The sequence below is a fragment of the Procambarus clarkii genome, chromosome 63, assembly GCF_040958095.1.
Source record: "Procambarus clarkii isolate CNS0578487 chromosome 63, FALCON_Pclarkii_2.0, whole genome shotgun sequence".
NCBI classification, from domain to species: Eukaryota; Metazoa; Arthropoda; class Malacostraca; order Decapoda; family Cambaridae; genus Procambarus; species Procambarus clarkii.
The window spans coordinates 4,656,563-4,669,062 of NC_091212.1; the positions used below are offsets into that span (position 1 = coordinate 4,656,563).

General features: G+C 57.8%; 2 non-coding genes across 2 annotated transcripts; both read left to right on the plus strand.

The window, feature by feature from the left end:
* The first annotated feature begins 8,883 nt into the window (after positions 1 to 8,883).
* Positions 8,884 to 10,755, plus strand: LOC138354617 (small subunit ribosomal RNA). Its single transcript, XR_011223598.1, has one exon. It is a non-coding gene; the product is annotated as a small subunit ribosomal RNA (ribosomal RNA).
* Positions 10,756 to 11,402: 647 nt separating this feature from the next.
* Positions 11,403 to 11,564, plus strand: LOC138354614 (5.8S ribosomal RNA). The gene has a single exon (XR_011223595.1). It is a non-coding gene; the product is annotated as a 5.8S ribosomal RNA (ribosomal RNA).
* The last annotated feature ends 936 nt before the right edge of the window (positions 11,565 to 12,500 follow it).

The window sequence follows — 12,500 nt, forward strand, 5'->3', positions numbered from 1 at the left end:
GGGGGGGGTAGGGGGTGGGGTTGGGCTCTGGATGGGTGAGGGGAGGGGGGGTGTTAAGGTGGGTCGCCGAAAACGGAGATTCGACCTCAAATGGCGGGCTAGGATCCGTCCCTGATCCGACACAGAGACAGAACGGAGAGACGACCCACTGTGGCAGGGTGAGGCGTCGAGAGAGTCCTGTGAGGCGGATGAGCACAGGGAGGAAACGGAGAGACGACCCACCGAGGGCTCGGTGCGTCGTCGAGAGAGTGCTGTGAGGCGGCTGAGGACTGGGAGGAAACGGAGAGACGACCCACTGAGGGCTGGGTGCGTCGTCGAGAGAGTGCTGTGAGGCGGCTGGGGACAGGGAGGAAATTGAGAGACGACCTCACTGTGGCTCGGTGAAACCGTCGAGTAGATCTTTCAGGTGGCTGAGGGCAGGAAGGAAAAGCAGAGACGAGGACTTGGGGGGGTAGGGGGTGGGGTTGGGCTCTGGATGGGTGAGGGGAGGGGGGGTGTTAAGGTGGGTCGCCGAAAACGGAGATTCGAACTCAAAAGGCGGGCTAGGATCCGTCCCTGATCCGACACAGAGACAGAACGGAGAGACGACCCACTGTGGCAGGGTGAGGCGTCGAGAGAGTCCTGTGAGGCGGCTGAGGACAGGGAGGAAACGGAGAGACGACCCACCGAGGGCTCGGTGCGTCGTCGAGAGAGTGCTGTGAGGCGGCTGAGGACAGGGAGGAAACGGAGAGACGACCCACTGAGGGCTGGGTGCGTCGTCGAGAGAGTGCTGTGAGGCGGCTGGGGACAGGGAGGAAATTGAGAGACGACCTCACTGTGGCTCGGTGAAACCGTCGAGTAGATCTTTCAGGTGGCTGAGGGCAGGAAGGAAAAGCAGAGGACGAGGACTTGGGGGGGTAGGGGGTGGGGTTAGGGCTCTGGATGGGTGAGGGGAGGGGGGGTGTTAAGGTGGGTCGCCGAAAACGGAGATTCGAACTCAAAAGGCGGGCTAGGATCCGTCCCTGATCCGACACAGAGACAGAACGGAGAGACGACCCACTGTGGCAGGGTGAGGCGTCGAGAGAGTCCTGTGAGGCGGCTGAGGACAGGGAGGAAACGGAGAGACGACCCACCGAGGGCTCGGTGCGTCGTCGAGAGAGTGCTGTGAGGCGGCTGAGGACAGGGAGGAAACGGAGAGACGACCCACTGAGGGCTGGGTGCGTCGTCGAGAGAGTGCTGTGAGGCGGCTGGGGACAGGGAGGAAATTGAGAGACGACCTCACTGTGGCTCGGTGAAACCGTCGAGTAGATCTTTCAGGTGGCTGAGGGCAGGAAGGAAAAGCAGAGGCGAGGACTTGGGGGGGTAGGGGGTGGGGTAGGGCTCTGGATGGGTGAGGGGAGGGGGGGTGTTAAGGTGGGTCGCCGAAAACGGAGATTCGACCTCAAACGGCGGGCTAGGATCCGTCCCTGATCCGACACAGAGACGGAACGGAGAGACGACCCACTGTGGCAGGGTGTGGCGTCGAGAGAGTCCTGTGGGGCGGCTGAGGACAGGGAGGAAACGGAGAGACGACCCACCGAGGGCTCGGTGCGTCGTCGAGAGAGTGCTGTGAGGCGGCTGAGGACAGGGAGGAAACGGAGAGACGACCCACTGAGGGCTGGGTGCGTCGTCGAGAGAGTGCTGTGAGGCGGCTGGGGACAGGGAGGAAATTGAGAGACGACCTCACTGTGGCTCGGTGAAACCGTCGAGTAGATCTTTCAGGTGGCTGAGGGCAGGAAGGAAAAGCAGAGACGAGGACTTGGGGGGGTAGGGGGTGGGGTTGGGCTCTGGATGGGTGAGGGGAGGGGGGGTGTTAAGGTGGGTCGCCGAAAACGGAGATTCGAACTCAAAAGGCGGGCTAGGATCCGTCCCTGATCCGACACAGAGACAGAACGGAGAGACGACCCACTGTGGCAGGGTGAGGCGTCGAGAGAGTCCTGTGAGGCGGCTGAGGACAGGGAGGAAACGGAGAGACGACCCACCGAGGGCTCGGTGCGTCGTCGAGAGAGTGCTGTGAGGCGGCTGAGGACAGGGAGGAAACGGAGAGACGACCCACTGAGGGCTGGGTGCGTCGTCGAGAGAGTGCTGCTGAGGCGGCTGGGGACAGGGAGGAAATTGAGAGACGACCTCACTGTGGCTCGGTGAAACCGTCGAGTAGATCTTTCAGGTGGCTGAGGGCAGGAAGGAAAAGCAGAGACGAGGACTTGGGGGGGTAGGGGGTGGGGTTGGGCTCTGGATGGGTGAGGGGAGGGGGGGTGTTAAGGTGGGTCGCCGAAAACGGAGATTCGAACTCAAAAGGCGGGCTAGGATCCGTCCCTGATCCGACACAGAGACAGAACGGAGAGACGACCCACTGTGGCAGGGTGAGGCGTCGAGAGAGTCCTGTGAGGCGGCTGAGGACAGGGAGGAAACGGAGAGACGACCCACCGAGGGCTCGGTGCGTCGTCGAGAGAGTGCTGTGAGGCGGCTGAGGACAGGGAGGAAACGGAGAGACGACCCACTGAGGGCTGGGTGCGTCGTCGAGAGAGTGCTGTGAGGCGGCTGGGGACAGGGAGGAAATTGAGAGACGACCTCACTGTGGCTCGGTGAAACCGTCGAGTAGATCTTTCAGGTGGCTGGGGGCAGGAAGGAAAAGCAGAGACGAGGACTTGGGGGGGTAGGGGGTGGGGTTGGGCTCTGGATGGGTGAGGGGAGGGTGGGTGTTAAGGTGGGTCGCCGAAAACGGAGATTCGAACTCAAAAGGCGGGCTAGGATCCGTCCCTGATCCGACACAGAGACAGAACGGAGAGACGACCCACTGTGGCAGGGTGAGGCGTCGAGAGAGTCCTGTGAGGCGGCTGAGGACAGGGAGGAAACGGAGAGACGACCCACCGAGGGCTCGGTGCGTCGTCGAGAGAGTGCTGTGAGGCGGCTGAGGACAGGGAGGAAACGGAGAGACGACCCACTGAGGGCTGGGTGCGTCGTCGAGAGAGTGCTGTGAGGCGTCTGGGGACAGGGAGGAAATTGAGAGACGACCTCACTGTGGCTCGGTGAAACCGTCGAGTAGATCTTTCAGGTGGCTGAGGGCAGGAAGGAAAAGCAGAGACGAGGACATGGGGGGTTAGGGGGTGGGGTTGGGCTCTGGATGGGTGAGGGGAGGGGGGGTGTTAAGGTGGGTCGCCGAAAACGGAGATTCGACCTCAAACGGCGGGCTAGGATCCGTCCCTGATCCGACACAGAGACGGAACGGAGAGACGACCCACTGTGGCAGGGTGTGGCGTCGAGAGAGTCCTGTGGGGCGGCTGAGGACAGGGAGGAAACGGAGAGACGACCCACCGAGGGCTCGGTGCGTCGTCGAGAGAGTGCTGTGAGGCGGCTGAGGACAGGGAGGAAACGGAGAGACGACCCACTGAGGGCTGGGTGCGTCGTCGAGAGAGTGCTGTGAGGCGGCTGGGGACAGGGAGGAAATTGAGAGACGACCTCACTGTGGCTCGGTGAAACCGTCGAGTAGATCTTTCAGGTGGCTGAGGGCAGGAAGGAAAAGCAGAGACGAGGACTTGGGGGGGTAGGGGGTGTGGTTGGGCTCTGGATGGGTGAGGGGAGGGGGGGTGTTAAGGTGGGTCGCCGAAAACGGAGATTCGAACTCAAAAGGCGGGCTAGGATCCGTCCCTGATCCGACACAGAGACAGAACGGAGAGACGACCCACTGTGGCAGGGTGAGGCGTCGAGAGAGTCCTGTGAGGCGGCTGAGGACAGGGAGGAAACGGAGAGACGACCCACCGAGGGCTCGGTGCGTCGTCGAGAGAGTGCTGTGAGGCGGCTGAGGACAGGGAGGAAACGGAGAGACGACCCACTGAGGGCTGGGTGCGTCGTCGAGAGAGTGCTGTGAGGCGGCTGGGGACAGGGAGGAAATTGAGAGACGACCTCACTGTGGCTCGGTGAAACCGTCGAGTAGATCTTTCAGGTGGCTGAGGGCAGGAAGGAAAAGCAGAGACGAGGACTTGGGGGGGTAGGGGGTGGGGTTGGGCTCTGGATGGGTGAGGGGAGGGGGGGTGTTAAGGTGGGTCGCCGAAAACGGAGATTCGAACTCAAAAGGCGGGCTAGGATCCGTCCCTGATCCGACACAGAGACAGAACGGAGAGACGACCCACTGTGGCAGGGTGAGGCGTCGAGAGAGTCCTGTGAGGCGGCTGAGGACAGGGAGGAAACGGAGAGACGACCCACCGAGGGCTCGGTGCGTCGTCGAGAGAGTGCTGTGAGGCGGCTGAGGACAGGGAGGAAACGGAGAGACGACCCACTGAGGGCTGGGTGCGTCGTCGAGAGAGTGCTGTGAGGCGGCTGGGGACAGGGAGGAAATTGAGAGACGACCTCACTGTGGCTCGGTGAAACCGTCGAGTAGATCTTTCAGGTGGCTGAGGGCAGGAAGGAAAAGCAGAGACGAGGACATGGGGGGGTAGGGGGTGGGGTTGGGCTCTGGATGGGTGAGGGGAGGGGGGGTGTTAAGGTGGGTCGCCGAAAACGGAGATTCGACCTCAAACGGCGGGCTAGGATCCGTCCCTGATCCGACACAGAGACAGAACGGAGAGACGACCCACTGTGGCAGGGTGAGGCGTCGAGAGAGTCCTGTGAGGCGGCTGAGGACAGGGAGGAAACGGAGAGACGACCCACCGAGGGCTCGGTGCGTCGTCGAGAGAGTGCTGTGAGGCGGCTGGGGACAGTGAGGAGAGGAAATTCAGAGACGACCTCACTGTGGCTCGGTGAAACCGTCGAGTAGATCTTTCAGGTGGCTGAGGGCAGGAAGGAAAAGCAGAGGCGAGGACTTGGGGGGGTAGGGGGTGGGGTTGGGCTCTGGATGGGTGAGGAGAGGGGGGGTGTTAAGGTGGGTCGCCGAAAACGGAGATTCGAACTCAAAAGGCGGGCTAGGATCCGTCCATGGTGTGGCACCAAGAGAGAATGGCGAGACGACCCACTGTGGCTCGGTGTGGCGTCGAGAGAGTCCTGTTAGGCGGCTTAGGGCAGGGAGGAAACCGGAGATGGGGGGGAGGGAGGTGCAAACCTGGACTGTTAGGCGAGCGGCTTACTCCCGCCGTTTACCCGCTGGACCTCGTCCAGTCTCCGGCAATGCTCCGGCACAGAGAATGCCTGGCCTGGCGTGACGGCCTGCTCCTGCCCGGTGTGTGGCGGTCGCGCCAGCAGTGTTTCTCGTGTAGCATGCGAGCGTTGCCGGTGTCGTCGGGAGCCGGGATATGTTCTCGAACAAAGTTACCTGAGCGAGTGTGCCTTTCTCCCTGTCGTCAGCTCGGGTCTGGTCGAATTGGGCCGGTGGCGCCGAAGAAGTTACCACCGGAGACCAGGGTCCAGTGGCTAGAGCCGGGCCCAACGGCTATTGCCGAGTACCTTCCTCCGATGCAGGAAGAAGGTGTGTTCAGTCCCGCGGAAATCGTACGGCGGGTGCCGAATTTACCAGTGGCCAGCCGGGTCCAGGAGCTAGAGCCGGATTTGTCGGCTACTGCCGGGTAACCTACTTTGGATGCGGGTGCTGGGGTGGTCGGCCCCGCGGAAATCGGACGGCAGGCGCCGAAGATACCAGCGGCGAGCCGGGTCCCGGAGCTAGAGCCGAGCCCATCGGCTATTGTTGAGTAGCCGTCTTTGCCGGCAGAGCTGGCGTTTTCAGTCTCGTCGAAATCAGACGGCGGGCGCCGAAGTTAACAGCGGCTAGCCGGGCCCCAGAGCTAGAGCCGGACCCAGGGACTAAAGCCCAGCGGTGTGCTTCCGGTTGGGCGTTTGCGTTTTCAGTCTCGCGGAAATCGGACGGAGGGCGCCGAAGTTACGTTTTGCCAGCCGGGTCCAGTAGCTAGAGCCGGGCCCGGGGACTAGAGTCCCGCGTCGGCCTCCGACCCAAGTGCTTCTGTTTTCAATCTCGTCCAAATCGGACGAGGGGTACGGAAACGGCACAACTTAACCCGGGTCCAGGGGCTAGAGCCGGGCCCGGCGACTAGAGTCCCGCGTCGGCCTTCGGCCCAAGTGCTTCCGTTTTCAATCTCGTCCAAATCGGATGGAGGGTACCGAAACGGCGAAACGTAACCCTGACTCCCTTGCAAGTGCCTGGTCCGGTAACCCTATTGTCCTTCAAGGCTCTCAGACCTGAAAGGAATTGGGAGGCAAGTTCGGCATTCTGGCCGAAATCGAGCGCCGGAGTGTACCTTTTTCCAGAACTGGGACATGGTACATCAGGGGTTTTCGTGCTTAGACCACAGCACAGCGAGAGCTGGGCGACCATTTGAGCTCAATTTGCACGAAGTGACGACATCACCTTGACCCATTCGATATATATAGGGGAGACCTGGTGTCTGTGGCACCTTTCTCGTGGGTAACCTGCTGTCTTAGGGGACCATGCGAGGGAGACTACTGACAACTACCTGCGTCTTGGCGACATTCTAAGTCTCGTTGTTGCCAGAGGGAAGGAGCAAATGTTTTCCATTGTTTTGGTGCGTTGGCTACTTTCCCTTCCCCCATTCCACGGTGCTGGTTCTCGGTTCCGGTGCGGTAGCGAACTGTTTGCCGCAGACGTTTACCGGAGTAAATGGGGAACCAGCCTTTTACCTGTCGCGGGGTACATATGCCGAGGTATTTGGAGTCCGGTGTGTGAGTGACCGACCATTGCGTTCTGTTAGACATACGTAACATTAGGCGAAGGCGGCCCTCCTTGCACATGTCGTGTGGTTCCAGAGCCAGGCATCTCGGGTCCGGTGTGCGCGTGCGACCGATCTTGTTCATGTGTTAGACATACGTAACAGTGGGCGAAGACGGTCGGCGAAACTCGCGCATGTCGTGTGGTCCGAGATGGCCTTCCATGCACATTAGATATAGCTATATAAAGGGGGGAGACTCGGTGGCTGGCTGACAACTACCGGCGTCTTGGCGACATTGTGTCTCGTTGTCGCCAGAGAGAAGGAGCAAATGTATTCCATTGTTTTGGTACGTGGGCTCCTTTCTCTTCCCCCACTGTTAGGGCGCTGGTTCTCGGTTCCGGTGCGGTAGCGAACTGTTTGCCGCAGACGTATACCGGAGTAATTGGGGAACCAGACGGTGTTTTGCCTGTCGCGGGATTGGATCACAGGTTCTGGGTTCCGGTGCGGTTGCGAACTGCTTCTCGTTCACCGGCGCCAATGGGGAACCTGCCTGTCTGTCGCGGGGCAAATGCCACATAGGCTGAGGTATTTGGAGTCCGGTGTGTGAGTGACCGACCATTGCGTTCTGTTAGACATACGTAACATTAGGCGAAGGCGGCCCTCCTTGCACATGTCGTGTGGTTCCAGAGCCAGGCATCTCGGGTCCGGTGTGCGCGTGCGACCGATCTTGTTCATGTGTTAGACATACGTAACAGTGGGCGAAGACGGTCGGCGAAACTCGCGCATGTCGTGTGGTCCGAGATGGCCTTCCATGGACGTTAGATATAGCTATATAAAGGGGGAGACTCGGTGGCTGGCTGAACCTACTACCGGCGTCTTGGCGACATTGTGTCTCGTTGTCGCCAGAGAGAAGGAGCAAATGTATTCCATTGTTTTGGTGCGTGGGCTCCTTTCTCTTCCCCCACTGTTAGGGTGCTGGTTCTCGGTTCCGGTGCGGTAGCGAACTGTTTGCCGCAGACGTATACCGGAGTAATTGGGGAACCAGACGGTGTTTTGCCTGTCGCGGGATTGGATCACAGGTTCTGGGTTCCGGTGCGGTTGCGAACTGCTTCTCGTTCACCGGCGCCAATGGGGAACCTGCCTGTCTGTCGCGGGGCAAATGCCACATAGGCTGAGGTATTTGGAGTCCGGTGTGTGAGCGACCGACCATTGCGTCTTGTTAGACATACGTAACTTGCAGGCGAAGGCGGCCCTCCTCGCACATGTCGTGTGGTTCCAGAGCCCAGGCACCTCGGGGTCCGGTGTGCGCGTGCGACCGATCTTGTTCATGTGTTAGACATACGTAACAGTGGGCGAAGACGGTCGGCGAAACTCGCGCATGTCGTGTGGCTCGAGAATTGCCTTCAATTCCTCCCTGGAGTGAGTAGTTTGTTTCGGCAGCAGCTCTCTCTCCACACAACCCCCCATCATCCTCCTTCCCGCAAGAGCATGATCCCGATGCTCGATGCAAACTGAGAACTGTCACTGCACACGCTGCGGCATCTCGGGTCCGGTGCGCGAGGCGAACTTGCATTCTGCTAGACATACGTAGCATTAGGCGAGAGCGCCCGTAATCGCGCACGTCGTGAGGCTCGAGAGGCCTTCAAAGCAGCGCCTCTGTATTGTGTCACGACGATTCCTTCCGATCTCCGTGCGATCACTTCTCCAGCCTACGACTGCACATCGAGTCAGCTATCGATCGGTCTGTGTGCATGGGAACAGAGCACCAACCTTCTTCCATGTCATGGGAAGGCTGAACAAAAACACTGTGGCGTCGCCTCTCTCCACCAACGAGGAGGCGACAAACCACACGGCACCTCGGATGCATTTCCGACGGTTCCTTTCATATAAAAGGGGTGACGCCGAGGAAAATAAGACTCGCGTCCCTACCAAAACGAAAAAGACCACCACCACCACCTACTCACTTACTACTGCTCCTCCTCCTGTTTTTCCAGCTTGCCGTGTTGAATGACGACAATGACGAGCAGGAGTAATCTCGGCGGGGTAGTTATGATCGTTCGTCCACGCGGAGTAACTGCTCTCCTCCGCCTCTGTTCGTCTAACGTATCGACATAACGCCATACTGTCGGGCTGCTAGAGAGTCCATAGTGAGATTTAACTTGCAAAGCAGGATTAAAACGCAAAACCGAGGGGAGCGAGGGGTGTGTGTGTGTGTGTGTGTCTTGTGTACTATATATCAGTAGTACTGTTGAGCTACCTGGTTGATCCTGCCAGTAGTCATATGCTTGTCTCAAAGATTAAGCCATGCATGTGTAAGTACAAGCCGAGTTAAGGCGAAACCGCGAATGGCTCATTAAATCAGCTATGTTTCATTGGATCTGTAAACCCACTTACTTGGATAACTGTGGTAATTCTAGAGCTAATACATGCATCACGTCTCTGACCGCAAGGGAAGAGCGCTTTTATTAGTTCAAAACTGGTCGGGCCTCGGTCCGTTAACCCACCCGTGGTGAATCTGAATAACTTTTTGCTGAGCGCACGGTCTCCGCACCGGCGCCGCATCCTTCAAGTGTCTGCCTTATCAGCTTTCGATTGTAGGTTATGCGCCTACAATGGCTATAACGGGTAACGGGGAATCAGGGTTCGATTCCGGAGAGGGAGCCTGAGAAACGGCTACCACATCTAAGGAAGGCAGCAGGCACGCAAATTACCCACTCCCGGCACGGGGAGGTAGTGACGAAAAATAACGATGCGAGACTCATCCGAGGCCTCGCAATCGGAATGAGTACACTTTAAATCCTTTAACGAGGATCTATTGGAGGGCAAGTCTGGTGCCAGCAGCCGCGGTAATTCCAGCTCCAATAGCGTATATTAAAGTTGTTGCGGTTAAAAAGCTCGTAGTTGGATCTCAGTTCCGGACTGACGGTACACCGCCTGGTGCTTACTGTCACGCTCCGAACAGCTAACTAGCCCCGCCGGCTCGCACGGGGTGCTCTTCATCGAGTGTCCCGAGTGGCCGGCACGTTTACTTTGAAAAAATTAGAGTGCTCAGAGCAGGCTACTTTAATGGCCTGAATGTCTATGCATGGAATAATGGAATAGGACCTCGGTTCTATTTTGTTGGTTTTCGGAACCTGAGGTAATGACTAATAGGAACAGGCGGGGGCATTCGTACTGCGACGCTAGAGGTGAAATTCTTGGACCGTCGCAAGACGAACTACTGCGAAAGCATTTGCCAAGGATGTTTTCATTAATCAAGAACGAAAGTTAGAGGTTCGAAGGCGATCAGATACCGCCCTAGTTCTAACCATAAACGATGCCAACTAGCGATCCGCCGGCGTTATTCCCATGACCCGGCGGGCAGCTTCCGGGAAACCAAAGTCTTTGGGTTCCGGGGGAAGTATGGTTGCAAAGCTGAAACTTAAAGGAATTGACGGAAGGGCACCACCAGGAGTGGAGCCTGCGGCTTAATTTGACTCAACACGGGGAACCTCACCAGGCCCAGACACCGGAAGGATTGACAGATTGAGAGCTCTTTCTCGATTCGGTGGGTGGTGGTGCATGGCCGTTCTTAGTTGGTGGAGCGATTTGTCTGGTTAATTCCGATAACGAACGAGACTCTGGCCTATTAACTAGTCGACGGATCTCCAGCAATTGGTGTCCAGTTCGCAACTTCTTCTTAGAGGGATTAGCGGCAATTCTAGCCGCACGAGATTGAGCAATAACAGGTCTGTGATGCCCTTAGATGTTCTGGGCCGCACGCGCGCTACACTGAAGAGATCAACGTGTTCTCCCCCTCCGAGAGGAGCGGGTAACCCGTTCAATCCCCTTCATGATAGGGATTGGGGCTTGCAATTGTTTCCCATGAACGAGGAATTCCCAGTAAGTGCAAGTCATCAGCTTGCGCTGATTACGTCCCTGCCCTTTGTACACACCGCCCGTCGCTACTACCGATTGAATGATTTAGTGAGGCCTTCGGACTGGCGCTCTTGGATGTTCTACCCCTCGCGTCTCGGCGCAAGGGGTTCTCGCCTCGAGCTGACGGAAAGATGTCCAAACTTGATCATTTAGAGGAAGTAAAAGTCGTAACAAGGTTTCCGTAGGTGAACCTGCGGAAGGATCATTACAGTTTGTGACGCGAGAGCTGCAACCATCGGCTCGTCGTCGTCGTTCGAGTATTCTTCAATGCGAAGAAGGCAAGGGTAGCCTTGGGAGCCGCACCCAATTGCCGTGGGAAAGGAGAAAGCGGATAAACGGCGGGGAGATCAACACCCACTGTGAGACAATAACAGGTCTGTGATGTCGGACTGACATGACATGTCAGTCAGTCCGACCGGCGCAGGTCACAGTCCTAGCGCCGTATACTGCTTTAGAGTCATCTGTTGGGGCTCGCGACACCCGTCACCGACATCTTTCTTCCTTGTCCCCGGTCGCTCAGTGGCTTCCGGCACCCACACCATAGAGAGAAAGCAGCAGGCGAAGACGCTACTGCTCCTCTCGTTGACAGGGCCGGCGCCTGCTACTCTGGCGGCGTCTAGTGCTGGGTTTTCCTTGACACGCTTCCCAGTGGGCCCCTCCCTCCCCGCCTTCACTCTACTGTAAACGTAAATGTACGTGTGCGGCAGAGGAGGAAAAAGGGGAGAGAGAAAAAAAGCATTTTATGTGTCTTCTAACCAAAGTCGGGCTCTTACCAGCCCTATCAAACCCCCCATACATTACGTCCTCCTATGATGGAGTGATAGACGGCCGACAGGCCTTAATAAAAACATATACAACTCTTAACGGTGGATCACTTGGCTCGTGGGTCGATGAAGACCGCAGCTAACTGCGTGTCGGTATGTGAATCGCAAGAATACCAGATACATCGACAAGTCGAACGCACATTGCGGCGGCAGTCCTGATATGTGTACTGTCGCCACTCCTGCGCGAGGGTCGGAATAACATCCATCGGGCGAGTAGCTGTTGCGGCCTCCATATTCTGCTCTTTGGCAGGCTCAACGATGCGCTTTGGCCTGCTCTGGGGAACGACGCCCGCCACTGCCCCCCGAATGAGAAGGCAGGAGGCAAACCGGGAGTCCCCCTAATATTTGACAAACGAGCCCCTAGCACACCTCATCATGCTGTGAAAGAAAGACGCTTTTCGTCCTATTTCTGCAACAGAGGCCTGCCGCCCTTTGAGTGAGAAAACACTCGACGTCTGCTGCGGATCCGATTGTCCCACAGACGTGCAGCAAGCAAAGCCGCCAGTTTCCACCCCTCCGTGGACTGGACGGCACAACACAAGGGTATGGCTAGAGGACCGGGTCGGAAGCGACATGCCATGCGTCGCCGTCCAGAGGTAGTAGTGTGCCAGGGAAATTGAACGCTTGAGGAACCTCCCGCCTATCACACACACTCTCTACGGACCGACTCAACCGGATTTCATTTACTTTGGCCTAGCAGAATTCGAGAGAGAGAAGAAATGGTGCCAATAACGCTCATGAACGAGTAAATTACACCAGTACACAGGTGCATGTATGAGAGAGAGGCGTGTGCGCACAGAAGTAGTGCTATACTACTACTGTTGTTATTATTATTGTTACAATTTCGTTGGCATGTGTGCACCCTAGTGGTAGCCGCTGCCACAGTTGTGGGGCCTATAAGCAACGCTTGCTGAAACCGAAGTGACGGCGTGTCTGGCGCAAGCCGTCAGACGGCCAAATTCGGATTTTCAGTGCGTTGGCTGGGGGACAGTAACAGCCGTGGCATCATCAGCAGCAGCCGCTGTGTTTGTTGCTGGTGTGGTGCGAGGGAGCGACCGCCTGTCGTCATGACGGAGGAGGTGCTGCTCCCGTGCTGTGCTTTGCCCCTCAGCAAAAGGCGTAGCCAGAG